Genomic DNA, 12,952 nt, shown 5'->3' with positions numbered 1-12,952 from the left:
CACTGGTGCTCTTTTTTTTTTTTTTTTAACATTCCCTTTGTCTGGAACAGGAACAGACACAGAGTATCATTTGGGTCTTAGTTTTTTCACTACTGAAACCCCCATGACTTTGGAGCAAAGGCAACAGTAGGTCAGACATCCCTACTCACCAGATCTCTGATCACAGCTCCAGTCCCTGCAGGAGTTCTCTCTTTCTGTGGTTTTGGTTGGGCTATGGATCCATGCAGCACCACCAGAAAACAATTCCTTGCAGACATACACTTTGCAAGCCATGCTCACATCCTCTCCAAGCTCAACCAGTACATACATAATGCTTCATCGTGCACTTTTTGGCATGGACAGAAAAACAAGGGATCAAAATTTTCACCTCCAACTAGCATGAGTTCCTTTGGAGATTTGGCCTTTTTGTGCATTAAATGCCTGCCCTTTAGTCTTTCAACTTGCATAGCTATCGAACATGGCAATGTGTCACAACACATAGTGGGGACAAAGAACATAATCTGTTGTGCCATGATCTGGCAAGTCACTTTGCAGCAGCACAAGAGCATTTGCCATTTTCACATTCATCATAGTAACAAGGATTGTGCTCTTCTGCCAACACTTTGTACTGGGTCTGGCTGGGATGTTAACTTTCCCTGCAGCAGCCCATACAGTGCTGTGCTCTGCACTTGTAGCCAGAACAGCAATGGTATCACACCAGTGTTGTGTCTGCTGCTGAGCAGTGCTGGCACAGCATCAGGACTCTCTCTAACCCTCCTAGGGGGTGGGAAAAAAAGTGAGAAGAGAAACATCACCAGGGCAGCTGACCTAAACCAACCAAAGGGATATTCCATACCATATGATGTCACACTCAGCAATAAAAGGTGGAAACAGGAAGAAGAAGGGGGGGGGGGGCTCTCATTATGAAAACATCTGTCCTCCTCCCGAACACCGGCTACGTGCGTTGAGGCCCTGCTTCAAGGACGTGGTCAATCATCGCTCATTTGTGGGAAGTAGAGAGTAATTTCTTTCCTCTGCACTTCCACATAGCCTTTATTTGTTTTGTTTTGTTTTTTTCCCCTTCCCCTCCTTTTTCCCCTTTCCCTTTTTTTCCCCTTTAGTTAAATTGTTTAGTTAATAGTAATCTTTCTTTAATTATTATTATTTCCCTTTAATTAAATTATCCTTATCTCAACCTGTGAGTTGTTCTTTCCTTTACTTCTTCCCATCCTCATCTAAGGAGGGGGAGTGAGAGAGCAGTTGTGGTGTTTAGCCGCCCAGCACAGTAAAACCACCACACACTTCTTAGCCACCAAGAGCCCGGTGCCTCTCTTGTAACAGTGTGTGACCTACAATAACAGTGGAGGCCATCTGCACTGTTTTCTGCTGTGTTTCGCACCATCAAAATTCTGCTCTCCAAGAATGAGTCTTGCCCCTACTGGATTACATTGTAAGGATCTAGACAAAATGCTTGCTGCAAAAATAAAGCCTCCTCAGGAAGAGAAGAGGAGGGCAAGATGAGAAAACTGGGAGATCAAAGTGTATCAAACAAGAGAGAGACAGGAGCAGCTGTCATGGGTTCAGTGACTCAAAATGAGGGAATTGGAAGGGGGCACAGAGCACAGCACTCAGAAAAGAGTGAGCACTGCTCTGTCATCTTCTGCCCAGTGATGTGCCCAGGAAGGAAGCATAAATATAGCCCATACTATCCCGGGCCAGGGGATGTCCAGTCCAACTAGAGCCAGGGGTGGACCCAGTGGTAGGGCAACTTTGAGGAGCCTCAGATGGGGAATGTTTTCCAGGATGCTGGTTTCTTCAGTGCATTTAGTCTGGGCATGTGTAACTGAGGACAACGAAAGAAGACTTCCCTCAGCTGTCCATAATGCACTATAAATAAGTTTCCTCATTCACAGCTCTCGGTGCTGCTGTTTCTGACTGCCTACCACTACCAGGAACAGCTTTATAACTCCTCATTGCAGACACTGCAGAAGTCCCTCCACTCCACTTTACTTATGCAGTGGGCGCATCTGTGCTAGCAAGACAGCAAGCTCCACTTCATGCCCTACTTGAGGCCCACTCCTCTCTGGTGAGGACTACCTGTCAGTACAAATGGGTAGCCAAGCCTTTATGCCTACATTTCCAAGCCACAGCTGAGACTGGCAGCAAAGGTGTCCCTCATGGGTGAATTCCTGTGTTGTAGAAACTCATGTCTTAGGAACTGACATGAAACCATCAATTCATTTTCCTTGGCTCAACAAAGAGCCATCAGGCAGTAACCAGTTTCACCCATTGCCAGCAGAGACAGGATTCAAACTCCATCTGTAATTATTATCATTAACCAAACTCATTTTGTAGGGGAGGAGTTGCTGGCATGCTGATATGACAGCCTTATCTGTTAGTTTGTCAATTATCTAGCAGCACTGCTGATGGGCAGGCTGCTGCTCCAGGCCAGTTGGTAACAGGATCAGTCCTGATCACAACAGACACCCTCCAGTGGCATTGGCCAGGATCAGGGATTCCTTTGTGCAGGCAGAGAAAGGAACTGGCTTCCCCTGCCCCAGTACATGCCCTGACATTTCAAAGGGGTCACACAGAGTCCCAAGAGCAGGTGAATGAGAAGAACAGAAAATGAGTGACCTTCCTGCACCTGTAGAAGGTCCAGAATGAAAGCCAAGACCCCTAGCATTCGGTCTGGTCATACACCATGCCCTAGAAATTACCTGGCTCAGCAGCCCCGTTACTTGCAATAGGAAATCTTTTGCTTCATTGTGTTTGTCTACCCTAAATCCCTGAGTGAGAGCTTTCCCTTTAATATTTTTTATCAGCAGTTCAAAAAATGAAACAGTGAGCTCCTGAAACATCATTATGAGTGGGAAGCATTTATTTGACCCATTAGTAACTATCTGCCATGTGCCATAAACCACGCTTTACTGGTAAAATAAATAAGTGAATGTTCTGGTTTAACCCTGCCAGCAGCTAAGCACTACACAGCCTTTCGCTCACCCTCCCCCCTCCCCCTCTGGGATGGGGGAGAGATAAGGTCGACCCTGAGACTTCTCTTCTCCAGGCTAAACAATCCCAGCTCCTTCAGCCGCTCCTCTAATCCTGGTCAGAACCTTCATTTCTGTGTCTGAAGGACTGCCTACTGGAAATAGGAGTAGCAGGCTTCTTAGAGAATTCCCATTTTGTGACTGTTTTTCCTTGCAACTCATGTACCCGTGCTTCTAGGGTCGAGGTATATTTTCTATCCCATTTCCTCATGTCCTCTCCATGGTCACATAGGTAAAACCACAGGGTGGCTCGGGGTGTGTACCCACTATATCTTCTTCACGGGAGATGCTGAGAAGGCAGAGATACTGAATGCTTTCTTTGCTTCAGTCTTTGCGTCAAGGACACTCCCCCGGGACTCCTCGCCCCTGGCAATAGGACAAAGGGTCTGGGAAATGGAGGGCTCCCCCCTGGTGGATGTGGGACTGGTTCAGGAGCGTCTGAGTGGGCTCAACTCACACAAATCCATGGGTCCCGAAGGGATGCATCCGCGGGTGCTAAGGGAGCTGGCAGATGTGATCACCGAACCGCTCTCTATCATCTTTGAAAGGTCCTGGAGAACAGGAGAGGTGCCTGAAGACTGGAGGATAGCCAATGTCACTCCGGTCTTCAAGAAGGGCAAGATGGAGTTTCCGTGAAACTACAGGCCAGTCAGTCTCACTTCTGTCCCTGGAAAGGTGTTGGAACAGCTTGTTCTGGATGCCATCTCCAAGCAATTGGAAGAGAAGAAGGTTATGAGGAGTAGTCAGCATGGCTTCACCAAGGGGAATTCATACTCGACCAACCTCGTTGCCTTCTATGATGGCCTCACCAGCTGGGTAGATGAGGGGAGAGCAGTGGTGACAAGCTGCTCACCTAGACAGTGACGAAAATCTTTCTGCACATCTCATAACTCACACTGGTATAGGATTCGGGTAGTTACTGTTGTTTTTGAGACATCTTCGTCTTCATCCTTCTGCTCCTCTGATGGCCCAGCCTCGTCTTCTCCATACCTAGTCTTAGCAGGAGTTTCTCTGCGTTCTAAACGTTCTGACTCTCTAAACCATTTTTTCATCTTGGTTACGGGTGCAACCGACACTGGTACAGTTTGTTTCCCTGGCTCAGCCTTGGGGCCCGTTGTAGGGCTTGGAGTGGCCGCTGGGCCTGTCTCAGGGGTAGAAGTGTCCGCAGGGTCTGTCACTGGGGTTATATTGGCATTGAATTGTAGTGGGTTTAAGTGGCAAGGTTTTGGTAGCAGAGGGCCATAGGGGTGGTTTCTGTGAGAAGGATCTAGAAGCTGCCCCATGTTTGGTAAGGGCCCCACTGCTGACCAGAGCCAAGCCAATAAGCGATGTTGTTTTGCACCTCTGTGAGAGCATGGAGTACTCCACTGTGGTACTCCATGGGCTGCAGGGGGACAGCCTGCTTTAATATGGTCCTCACCACAGGCCTCAGGGGGACTTCTGCTCTGGCGCATGGAGCACCTCTCCGCCTCCTTCTTCACTGACCTTGGCACCTGCAAGGCTGTTCCTCACTCCTCTCACTCTCCCAGCAGCTGTGTATCACAGCGTTTTTTTCCCTGTCTTAAATACTCTCACAGAGGCGCAAAACAACATCGCTTATTAGCTCAGCTCTGGTCAGCAGTGGGGCCCTTAACAAACATGGGGCAGCTTCTAGATCCTTCTCACAGAAGCCACCCCTATGGCCCTCTGCTACCAAAACCTTGCCACGTTAACCCACTACAATCAGATCCATTAGTTTTTGTAACACTAACTTCAACTAATATTTGCAGTAAGAGAGAAGACTTGTCAGCTGGATGGGGTGGCAGAGACAGGGTAAATCTACCTTAGAGGAGCATGATCATATTACTTTATGTGCATCTTACCGAAGAGTAAAGCAACCTTCCCTCCTGGTTTCATGCTGAGACACAAAAATGATTTACATCTCCCCACCACTGTGAATTTTAGCATGTGGTATGCTCCAGCCTACAGTTACAAACAACCCTGGGGCAGGTTAGCTGTGGATCATGAACCCCTCGTACATTTGAGCCCTTCCTGAACTTCACACTGGTCATTAGTATGTAGGAGGGCTGTCACTTTGATGAACACAGCATGGCCACAACTTCCTCAAATGTCTAATCAGTGTCTTGAGATTTCTGGATCAATACCAACCGTTGGCTTCATCCGTACTACAGCTGGGAGAACAGGCAGTTATGCCCTTCACTAAATTTAATTCATCTGGCACAGTGAGTGGCAGCATGAGGTTATGCTCATGGATGCCCAAGCTACTCTGACTTCATGCCAGGGTACCCAGCCAGCCCTGGAGCCTGTGTCCCTGCATCTTCCTAGGCCATGTTGGCCAGCATAGGCACATCCACTGTAATGAAGTCACATCTTCATTTGCTGAGTAAACACACCTTCAGAGCTAAGGAAGATGAATTCTTCAGTGAGCAAAGGTCATCACTTTTATTTTTAAGAACTCCCAAGTTCTTAAACAACACCAAATAGGTGGTGAATTGCCACAACTGCCTTTCGCAAACGGCCAGGGTAGGTGTGGGTAGTTAGGGTCTGGCGGCCGGAAGATGTCGTGCTGTATGGAAAGGTGGAGCCCATCCCTTGATGGACAGCAGCGTGTGGTCTGTGATGTAAGCAAACGGAAGTGACGCTATGGGCCTCGGGTATATAATGCCATGTGACTCGACAATAAACGCCATTTGCCATCCACCACATTGGTGTCTGTGAGCCGATGGACCGAGCGGCCTGGGGTTGGTCGCCATGCCGTTCCTGAACCAGGTCGCCACTGCCCCCTGAAGGCAACAAGTGGTGCCGAAACCCGGGAAAACTCCTGGATTCGGGTGAACGGCGGCCGGAGCGGCGGGACCAGCCCGGCGGGGAGGACGCTCCCGGACCAACAAGGAAGATGGAAACCCTTGTGAAGGTCGTATCAGAGTTGTGGAAGCTATGGGGTGGCTCAGCTGAGGAAGCCAGGGGTGCTGGTGGGGAACCAGAGTCTGAGGAAATCTGGGAGATACCACCGCCATGTGTGCCCCAGTACGGCGCCGAACTAGAAGACGAAGAGTCACGTGAAGAAACCTCCGGCGGGAACGGGGATGAAGTGCTAGGTTTTACTAACACGTGGAGATGGGGGAAAGAGAACGGCTGTGGGGACAACTGGGGAGTAGGTAGAAGCGCGAGAGAGGGGCAGAGAGCCGATCGGAACGGCCATCTGAAAAAACGCTCTGGTGAGGCAAACACCTCGCAGAGAAGGCGGGGCGAGCCACGAGGGAGCGAGCGGCCCGCCCAAAGGGCTGGGGGGCGGGGCCGGAGCAGGGAGCGGCCCCCCCGCAAGGCTAGTGGGCGGGGCCCGAACTCGATGGGAGAGTACTGGAACTCGGAGGTGAGCAGGCAGCCGAACTCCGACTCCGGATCAGATACAGATTCAAATTCGGAGGAGGAAATGGGGACACATAGCAAAAATATCCCCATCCGAAATAAAGCAGCACTGCGAGGGGGAGAAATTCCTCTCTCGGATTGGAGGAAAATTAAGATTGCGTGTGCCATCTGGGCTCTTTTGGCCATGCCAGCATTCCCAGTCTGGGTGACAGATGGGGGGCAGAGGGTTCACTCACCAATAAACCCTAAGGATGTACAAGCGATTGTTAAAGCCATTGCAGATAAAGGGCTTCATTCTGCAATGGTCTCCACCCTCATAGATGGTGTTTTCAGGGGAGACAATATGCTCCCGTTTGATATAAAACAAACTTGTAGACTGATCTTTGATGGGGGGGGGATGATCACTTTTAAACAAGAACGGGAGGACAACTGTATGAGAAAACTGGCCCAAGTTACTGGGGCAGATCAGCCACTATATGGCTCTAGCGTGCAGCGGCTAATGGGTGTGGACCCAACAGTGATCACCCCCCAGGCGCAAGCCCAGGGCCTGTGGGCCCATGAAATTATGGCAACTCGTGCAGACAGAGAAGCTCCAAACAGCCAACGCCCCAACTTCCAGTGGAAAATGCTGCCTCAAGGAATGATCAACTCACCTACTATCTGCCAGATCACAGTGGATCGGGCGCTGGCGCCAGTTCAGTGCAGTGACCCGACCGTGACTCAGAATAAAACTAATGAAAACTGAGTTTCTGTTCACAGGAATGGATCATCGGACACCCCTGTAACCTGTATACCCTGGTGACAAGAGAAGACAATAAGTCATCAAGCATCCTGTCTAAGCCTGAGAGTTCCACACTGGCAGAACCCAGACGACAGCGAAGCGGCCTCTGTGGGTGGGGGGCTGTGATGCCTTTGTATGATCTTATCTTTGGACCTTGTATACTAAATAAGCTTGTGTTGTTTGTTAAAAGTTGGTTAGAGAAAGTTAACATTATGTTGGTAGAACACCAACAACTACTTTAAGAGTGTATTTACTCAGGGTTACCAGTTACCTCCTAGTTTTCTCCTGGTTATTGTGCTTTATGTTTTTTATTTGAGTTATGATGTCTACATCTTAAGATTGTTATATTTTAGCTAATTTGGTTGTGCATAGGGAGGGGGGAAATGTGGGTAGTTAGGGTCTGGCGGCCGGAAGATGTCGCGCTGTATGGAAAGGTGGAGCCCGTCCCTTGATGGACAGCAGCGTGTGGTCTGTGATGTAAGCAAGCGGAAGTGACGCTATGGGCCTCGGGTATATAATGCCATGTGACTCGACAATAAACGCCATTTGCCATCCACCACATTGGTGTCTGTGAGCCGATGGACCGAGCGGCCTGGGGTTGGTCGCCGTGCCGTTCCTGAACCAGGTCGCCACTGCCCCCTGAAGGCAACAGTAGGGTATAAGGCTCTGAATAGAACAGAGAGCACTGAACTGGGGGTTGCTGCCTCTCCATGGGGTCTGGTGCTACAGCCCAGAGGTGCTTTTGCCTTGCTGCTTTTCAACAGGGACTCTTGGGCCAGTGTTGTAGTCCTGAGTGTCAGACCAGCCACAAACACCTTGCATCTTCTTTACCTGTGAGTAAATAATTCCTAGTTTGGATCAAAGCTGACTGAAATCAAAGATTGAGTTATCCTGTTGACTTGCATGTGCTGAGAGACAAGAGGAAAATCCCTCTGTAATCTGGGGCACAAAACAGTCTCCTTAGAAAGAAACTCACAGTTAAATACTCCACTTGCTGACGAGTGCTGAAGGCTCAGGGAAATAATCACAGAATCACAGAATCACAGAACTGAAGGGCTTGGAAGGGACCTCGAAAGATCATCGGGTCCAACACCCCTGCCAAAGCAGGTTCCTCAGAGCAGGCTGCCCAGGTAGGCATCTAGACGAGCCTTGAATATCTCCAGAGAAGGAGACTCCACAACCTCCCTGGGCAGCCTGTTCCAATGCTCTGTCACCCTCACCGTGAAGAAGTTCTTTCGCATGTCAGTGCGGAACTTCCTGTGCTCTATCTCGTGACCATTACTCCTTGTCCTGGCCCCACAAACCACTGAAAAGAGGTTGGCCAAATCCCTCTGTCTCCCACAACTCATGTATTTATACACATTGATGAGATCCCCTCTCAGTCTTCTTTTCTCCAGGCTGAACAGACCCAGGTCTCTCAGCCTTTCCTCATAAGGAAGATGCTTCAGGCCCCGTATCATCTTGGTGGCCCTCCGCTGGACTCTTTCCAGGAGATCCCTGTCTTTTTTATACCGGGGAGCCCAGAACTGGACACAGTACTCCAGGTGAGGCCTGACCAGGGCAGAGTAGAGGGGGAGGATCACCTCCCTTGACCTGCTGGCCACACTCCTTTTAATGCATGCCAGGATCCCATTGGCCCTCTTGGCCATGAGGGCACAGTGCTGGCTCATGGCCAACCTGGCATCCACCAGCACCCCCAGGTCCTTCTCCTCAGAGCTCCTTTCCAGCAGGTCACCCCCCAGCCTGTACTGATACTTTGGGTTGTTCCTGCCCAGGTGCAGGACTCTACACTTGCTCTTGTTAAACCTCATTTGGTTTCTTCCTACCCATCTCTCTAGCCTGTCTAGGTCTCGCTGAATGGCATCACAGCCTTCTGGCGTGTCAGCCACTCCTCCCAGCTTTGTGTCATCGACATACTTGCTGAGGGCAGACACTATTCCCTCATCAAGGTCATCGATGAAGATGTTGAACAAGACTGGACCCAGCACCGATCCCTGAGGAACACCGCTGGTCACAGGTCTCCAGCCAGACTCTGCGCTGCCGATCACCACCCTCTGAACTCGGCCAGTCAGCCAGTTCTCAACCCACCTTACTGTCTGTGGTGCTTTTACCATGCTGGGTGGCTAAACACCACAACTGCTCTCTCACTCTGCCTCCTTAGATGAGGAGGGGAAGAAGTTATGCAAAGAACAACTCACAGGTTGAGATAAGGATAATTTAATTAAAGGGAAATAATAATAATTAAAGAAAGATTATTATTAACTAAACAATTTAACTAAAGGGGAAAAAAAAGGGAAAGGGGAAAAGGCAGGGGGAAAGGAAAAAAAAAAAAAAGGAGGAAAACAAACAAATAAAACAAATGAAGGCTATGTGGAAGTGCAGAGGAAAGAAATTACTCTCTACTTCCCACAAATGAGCGATGATTGACCACGTCCTTGAAGCAGGGCCTCAACGCACGTAGCCGGTGTTCGGGAGGAGGACCAACGTTTTCATGACGAGAGCCCACCCCTCCCCTCTTCTTCCTGTTTCCACCTTTTATTGATGAGTGTGACATCACATGGTATGGAACATCCCTTTGGTTGGTTTAAGTCAGCTGCCCTGGTGATGTTTCTCTTCTCACTTTTTTTCCCACCCCCTAGGAGGGTTAGAGAGAGTCTTGATGCTGTGCCAGCACTGCTCAGCAACAGACACAACACTGGTGTGATACCACTGCTGTTCCAGCTACAAGTGTAGAGCACAGCACTGTATGGGCTGCTGCAGGGAAAGTTAACATTCCAGACAGACCCAGTACACTGTCAACTCCTCTATCCCACACTTTCTCAGCTTTGCTATCAGGATGTCATGCGAGACAGTACCAAAAGCCTTTCAAAAAGTCAAGGTAGATGACATCCACTGCTCTCCCCTCATCTACCCAGCTGGTGAGGCCATCATAGAAGGCAACGAGGTTGGTCGAGCATGAATTCCCCTTGGTGAAGCCATGCTGACTACTCCTCATAACCTTCTTCTCTTCCAATTGCTTGGAGATGGCATCCAGAACAAGCTGTTCCAACACCTTTCCAGGGACAGAAGTGAGACTGACTGGCCTGTAGTTTCACGGAAACTCCATCTTGCCCTTCTTGAAGACCGGAGTGACATTGGCTATCCTCCAGTCTTCAGGCACCTCTCCTGTTCTCCAGGACCTTTCAAAGATGATAGAGAGCGGTTCGGTGATCACATCTGCCAGCTCCCTTAGCACACGTGGATGCATCCCTTCGGGACCCATGGATTTGTGTGAGTTGAGCCCACTCAGATGCTCCCGAACCACTCCCTTGTCAACAAGGGGGGAGCCCTCCATTTCCCAGACTCTTTCTCCTCCCTCCAAAGTCGAGGAGTCCCGGGGGAGTGTCCTTGAAGCAAAGACTGAAGCAAAGAAAGCATTCAGTATCCCCGCCTTCTCAGCATCTCCCGTTACCAGGACACCCCCCTCATTCAGCAAGGGACCCGCATTATCCCTAGTCTTCCTTTTACTGTTTACATACTTAAAAAAAAAAACTTCTTATTATCTTTTTTTCTCTTTTGCAAGCTTCATCTCTAGGTGGGCTTTAGCCTTCCTTGTCGCGTCCCTGCAGTCCCTGACAACACTTCTGTACTCTAAAATGTATACAAACTCTATGAACTCTATGAACTCTAAAAGCTTTGTGTGGGAGGGAAAAAGTCTGCATTTAAATGCCTGTTGTTCCAAAACCCTTTAAATAAAGCATTTGCCCAGTTTTAATATTTAATCTTAAAGGTGAACGGTGATTTTTAGCACATATTACCTACACTGAATGGCTTACTTCTGATGGGCAGAGTATGACCCCGAAGAGAGGCAAGATATCCTCCCATGGGGTAAGGAGAGCAGCTCCCCAGTGAGCTGGGAGGTCCCATTCAGTTTCTAGCACTAGCACAAAGACAACAACTGTCCCAGGACATCATCTTTGTCATCCAGATGATGTGATGCTTCTGGAGCTGCTGACACTCATTCTCCCTGAGAAAGTGATCAACCCCACCAAGATTTAATCCATTTTAAAAGTCTAAGCCCAGAACTGTGTCCAGGGAAAGATGTTTAATTGTGAGAAAGAATTTATTCTGATCCAAACCAAAATCAGTAAAAGTATCAGATTTCCTAAAGGAAAGGCAAAGCCTGCACTCTCAGGCCTGAGAAGCCAGAGGTAAAATAGCTTATTTGGAGGGTTTTGTCACTGTAGCAGCACCCTGTGGGCAGGATACACTCAGGTATAGCTGGGAGAGTGGGCAGTTTCCATGAATGCCCAACTAAAGCAAGGAAGAAAGAAAAGGACCACAGTTGGATAGGTACAGCTCCATGTATCACCAAAGAGGCAGTCATTGCTAATTGCCAGCATGTCAGAGAAGGAAACAACATGCCCAAGTCCAGCCTCAACTTTAACACTGTCTTTCTGCATGGCCTGCAGATTGAGCAATGTCAGCACAGACACCTTGGAAGAAATTTTCACTAGCCATACTGCTGTAATGCCCCAGGACATCAGCTAAGTGCTCTGCACCAGCCTGCAAGCCCCAGCAGCCCAGTGTGGGGGCTGGTATCTCATCCTATACCATGCCCTCCTGGGAAGCTGATTTTTGGTTTCTGACAGGTGTGACCTTCTGCTCCAGCTAGACTAACCCAGGACAGAGAAAGGAAATGCTGAGTGTATCTCCTGAGCAGCAAAGAGAATTTCTTTTTCTAGCTCAATAAGCAGATGGGTACCACCAAGAAAGGGCAGTTGCCTTTGGGGCAGACACAGTAGATCATCTCCTTTCCTTCAGAGTGCAAGACCATAATTCTCTTATAAAGATTTTCTCCCTCTACCACGTCTCCTCTCTCACCTTGCTCGGGATGTGCCTTCTATTTGACAGAACATGGTCTATTTGGGGAGTCCAAGTTATTAAGATCCTTTCTCCCACGGGAGCGCAGGAACTGGTGTATCACTCAGCCTTTCATAACCATTCAGTTTTCTTCTGGAGCAATATACTCAACGGCCTGTTTTTAGTGGAAAACACGTTTGAACAGAGGTTAAAAAGAAAAGACTTTGGTCACTTCCTTCTTCCAGAAGGGAGGAGTAAGTGGAAAACAGATTTTATGTTTTGCAAGCATTTCCTCCAGTTTCCTGCAGCATCTAAATTTTAAAAATACAGTGTTACATCCCCACTATGCCTTCCACTGATCTCCAGAGGTTTTAAGGAATTCTCCTCATGCCCCTTTTCAAGGGGTGCAAATCCTTACAGTAATGCAGTGCTTTTCCATTCCACATGCATACTGTGGGGCCTGCCAAAGCAATTCAACCAGCCAACTTCCAGCCTAAGACTACAGTCCCACCTGTTTCTTCCTTTGACTACCCCGATGATCTAGTAATACCCATAATCAACAGGAGCCTCCAAGACTTAGCCAGGTAATTGAGTTTCTCCCCTCCAATGTTGGTCTTACCATTCATCTTTGCACTTGGGGAGATAAATGTACTAGGAGACCTTACAAGCTGCTATCAATGGTAATCTTTGCCATTAAGGATCAAATCTGTAATTGCATCTGTAACACAGCACTTTGTCCATGTTCCCTGGGTCCATAGCACTCGTTTGCCACTGCATCACACACTGGCATGTAGCCAGTCTCTCTCCTTGGCTAGGTCAACAGCACCAGCAGATTTCCTTCCAAGAAGCCCCCATCGAGTGCACCCTCCAAGCCCTTTCCTCCAGCTACACCTCTGCTCTTGTAGGAGGGAAGAAGGTGGGAAGGAGGGGG

The 12,952-nt window shown here is 48.8% G+C and overlaps 1 protein-coding gene across 3 annotated transcripts in view; it reads left to right on the top strand.

Annotated features, from left to right (window-relative positions):
- LOC309889531 (CUGBP Elav-like family member 4) overlaps positions 1 to 12,952 on the top strand; it is a gene marked incomplete at both ends in the record, with an annotated part of 295,020 nt that overhangs the window by 245,523 nt on the left and 36,545 nt on the right. The window lies entirely within an intron of this gene.

Source organism: Aythya marila (genome assembly GCF_965140915.1).
Source record: "Aythya marila genome assembly, chromosome: W".
In the NCBI taxonomy this organism is placed as follows: domain Eukaryota; kingdom Metazoa; phylum Chordata; class Aves; order Anseriformes; family Anatidae; genus Aythya; species Aythya marila.
Note: the sequence above shows the minus strand (reverse complement) of the source record. Positions and strands in the feature narration are given on the sequence as shown.